Below are 4619 nucleotides of genomic sequence, written 5' to 3'. Positions count from 1 at the left end.
CCACCCAGGATGGTGCAACACAGAACTCAGGATATCACTACACTAGATCTCAGGATGTCATCACACAACCCATTACCCAGGTCATTACAACACAAAAGACTAATGGGCACACAGTCAGCACCTCAACTACTCAGGATGTTACAAAACAGCCAAACAATCCACAAACAATAACTCCTACACAGTCAACCAATCCACCTATAGCAACTAAGCCAGCATTCCACACACCCCCACCAATATATATAGAGAGATGGCAGTTCCGATCACACTTTGCTCACACAATCACGAAGCCGAAGACCCCAGCCTGAAGATGATGAGTGGGACCTTGTTGAAACATTGCGAAGATACTCTCAATCTTACACGGAAAAAGACCCTAATACACCAAGTCCTGCATATATATATATATATATATATATATATATATATATATATATATATATATATATATATTTTCTGAGGTTTTTGCAGGTGTTTGTATGTAGGTCTTTGGTTATTTGTGTTTTCTCCCACGTAAAATTGGAAGTGTTTTGGCGATGTTTTGACGAAGTCCCATTCGTCATCTTCAGGCTGGTGTTTTCGGCTTTGTGCTTCTAGGAGCAATGTGTGATTGTAGCTGTTTCTTCCTTTTAACTGCCAGAGGGGGTATGAACTGATTGAGTGGGAGCTTGGCTGTGTTCTGATTGAGTGGAGGTGTGTTCTGATTGGCCCCTAATATATATATCCAGATTTCTTTTTTCTTGACAAAGAGTTAAAGAATTCTTTAACTCTTTGTCAAGAAAAAAGAAATCTGGATTTGTAAATGTTTCGCAGTAGCAACCTGAGCCTGCTTAATGCCCCTAGTTTGGGGGCTGTAAGGCAAAAGAGATTGTAAAAAGTAAAACTGCAGTATAGCAGTTAAAATGCCAAGGTGTAATCAATCAGACCGGTCTGCCTGAAAAACTTTCTGTATATATATGTTTTCTGAGGTTTTCGCGGGTGTTTGTATGTAGGTCTTTGGTTATTCTCCGCGGGAGAATATATATATATATATATATATATATATATATATATATATATATATATATATGTAGGTTTCTCTTGTAAATCCAAAGATATCAAATTTATATATCAATATTAATCAATCAATAATATTTAATTGGTTAATGACCAACAAAATTTAAAACAACAAAACAAATATTCCTTTCATTTGCATATCCAGTTGTAGCATATTTTTCCATATCATTCTTATACCCTTAATTTTCAAACTGACTTTCAGATCAGTATCAGACTTAACCAGTAAAAGTTGTTCCTCTTCCATAGCATATTTTGAATACTGTCTATTTATCATGGCAGACACTCTTAAAGTTAGCTACAAGGTCCATTGTTCACAAATATCCTTTATTACATCCAATGTTAGAGTATTTTACTCCATTCTATATTAATAAGTCAAATTTAAATATTTTTTTCTTTAATTGTAATCTTCATTTCCTTTAATGTTTAAACTTTGAAGTCCCATCATATCATTATTTTTTTTAGAATTCAAAACAAAAGCACGTTCCCATGGGAAAGATTCTTATAATTAATTCCAAAATCTTACTTCAAATCCATCTGGGCCCTTAGTCTGTCTACAAATTTCCAAAATAAGCATTCTAATCATTTGTTGTTTATTGCCCCTCCCACTTTTTAAAAAAGTCCTTAAATCTCTATTTAAAACATGTTTCACTAAGGATCAAAGGAAATCAGTGCTCTAAAACTTGACATGCCAAATATTCCTAATAGCTGAAAAGCAATTAAGGACAAAATTTGTTAAAGTGATTAAAAATGAGGTTTTGTGAACATTATGCCCATATAGGCTTCATTGCGGCTGTGACTTTGGTTGAAATCCCTTGACTCAAGTCCAAGCCAAGTGCAAAAACCTCAGTTTCTCCAGTCTACTCATGAAGAGTACCTGTCCAGAATATAAGTGGGTTATCTCACAATGTCTCCTTTTCCTGGAGAGACATTCCTGAACAATATTCACACTTTCTGCTGCAAAGCCATCCCTGTGCCTTCTAGGATGCCCAGTTCACCATAAATCCTCACTGGAAGTCCAGATTTCAACAATTTTACTTTCTCCAGAATATCTCAGAACATTACAATGCAGATTTTCTGCGCTTAGGGAATGACCATCATAAACAGCAACTTTCCTGGGCTCTCATTTCAAAGATGCCCCATAAGACATTAGGATCGAACATTTGCTCTGGGGACACAGAGACAGCGAAGAAAGCTATCAAGTGAGAAAGAAACGCAGACCAGAAAATGTTGCCTTGCTACACTCAGATAAGTTCAAAGACACCCTGAATAAAATCCTAAATTACCCTACAGCTGTCTGTAAAATAACTACAGAGAAAATCAGAAATCATTTTACAGGGAAAGAAAATATTAAAGGAAAGTGGACATTTTGGCATACATAAATAGATTTGTTTCTGGCAACTGAGTAAAATGCAAATAATTTCGAGAAATGTAGAATGTCTTTTAAATGGTATTTAACTGTTTTGCAGAAAGATATCGATTGCATTTAAAAAAAAAATGTTTTCAATCTTGCTGTAAGACTGTTAGGAAGTACCATTAGCTAAAGGAAGTAGCTAACTGCTTTAAGAATTGGGAACAGCAGTAAAAGGGTCAGCCAATTTTTCTTAATAGTTCATGTCTGAAAATGCAGTTGCAAAGATTGGCACACTAAGTTTATAGTTTGTACATGGCTGTTTCAGTTACTGTGTGCTTTTATTAGAAAAATATTTCATTTTTAATGCCTCTTGAATAAAAGTAATGGCTTAAGGCAGAGCCCACCTACTATAAATATTTGGATACCACTGTAAATAATAGGTATAGAGCTATTGTCTATTATAATGACAGCAACCATTTTGTATTTCCTATTTTAAAAAACAAAAACAAATGAAGAACAAAATGGATTCCATTTTTTTTTCTTTTGACTGCCACATTATAAACAAAAGTATACACATTAGGAGGTGGGTAAAATATTCTTATTAATCTGATGCAACCTAACTAATTATGTCTTCTAGGGTTCATTCCATTTATATGGTATCATACATTATTTTCTTCAGGGAATATTTCTGGTCACTTCTGTCTGATTCTTCACTTGCTTTGCCAAGGTCATATTTCATATTACTTGATTTGTGTGGAGAATGCTATTTAAGTGTGCATGCCTTCAATTAAAATCTTTGGTTGAATGACAGGCAAAAATACAGCATGCAAAATTGTAACCTATGATTGATTGATTCAAGTGGAAATTAATGTAGCATTCCTTTTCTATATAAGAATATTTCGTGACCCATGACAATGGAGTTGAGATCTTTGCATTTTTTTCATCTTAGTATAGGAAAGGGCAATATTAATGAATAGTCAAAATCAAGTCAATTGGATAAATATTTATACAATGATATTTCTAAAATATCCATGCTTAGAAAGTAATATTGCTTGTATAACTATTCCATTAGTTCCTAGCAGATAATATAGAATTTTGTAAACCCCCTGAGCCCAAAATTGATTTGATTAGCAGGGGCCATGAACTAACAATATTAATCCTTTATTAGTAATATTTTAATTGTTAACAATAATAATACTATGAACTATAACAAAAGCTCCATTTGATTTCTGACTCAGGCAATAGTCAGAAGCCAGCCATTTGAGATTTATTTAATGTTCTGGACCTATGTAACCCTAACTATAGAACATGTATCAGTATGTTAGAATAGCTGGCATTTATTGAGTTAAGTGGTGTTTCCTTCAGAGATGGATTATGGGAATTGCAGTTTAGCTAGTCAGTCATCCCATGTTAATGGGTCAGTGGGAGGAGTCTCTAAAGGGCATTGGGAGACTTCCTAGGCACAAGCCAGATTGGAATGTCTTTGTTGAAAAAAGCATGGGCCATCAGATGTCACCTGATCAGCCTGCACCGTTATAAAGATGGTATGGAAGAGAGCATCATTCTTTTACCTATAGGAATGGACAAAGGATGTATTTTCAGAAGTAACAACCACAGCATGAATGCAAGTAATCTCTCTGATTAAAATATGTTTTTTGTTATGAAACCATTTCTATTGAGTTATCTATCTGATTTGATTTATAAGGCATTTTAACTCAAGATCAGAATAGTTAATATACAATAATTAAGCAAATGGGTAAACCAAGGGAGTCAGTAATAATCTCTTGGTGCGCAACTGGGAAATTTTGGAATGAATGGAATTTGGATTCAGATTTTTTAAAAAAACAATATTTGTGTTTTGCAGAGGATAGGGTACTATTCCATGTGAGAAACCAACATTGCTTCTTTTTTTCCAGATATTAATGAGATTACCTCTGAATCAGGATTTAACTAAAAATAATAAATTCAGTTGGAAAAAAATAGAATGGGACGACTTCCAAATAAATACATTTAAAAATGAGCCAATAGACTGTAATTATTTCTTTAAAATAAATTGTACCTAAATCATCGCAGATTGCAGTTCCAAATGCAAATTGCTATCTTAATGCATGCACTTAAAGATAAAATGTGCCATAATTTTCCAAGTTACAATATAGCAGCAGCAGCATTAAAGTTACCCACACCAAGAGTATTATTAATGATACATATCTAGAAATTC

The sequence above is a fragment of the Crotalus tigris genome, unplaced genomic scaffold, assembly GCF_016545835.1.
Source record: "Crotalus tigris isolate CLP2741 ecotype Arizona unplaced genomic scaffold, ASM1654583v1 scf7180000018270.1253626, whole genome shotgun sequence".
NCBI classification, from domain to species: domain Eukaryota; kingdom Metazoa; phylum Chordata; class Lepidosauria; order Squamata; family Viperidae; genus Crotalus; species Crotalus tigris.
The sequence above is the reverse complement of the archived record's forward strand: the minus strand, read 5'-3'. Positions refer to the sequence as shown.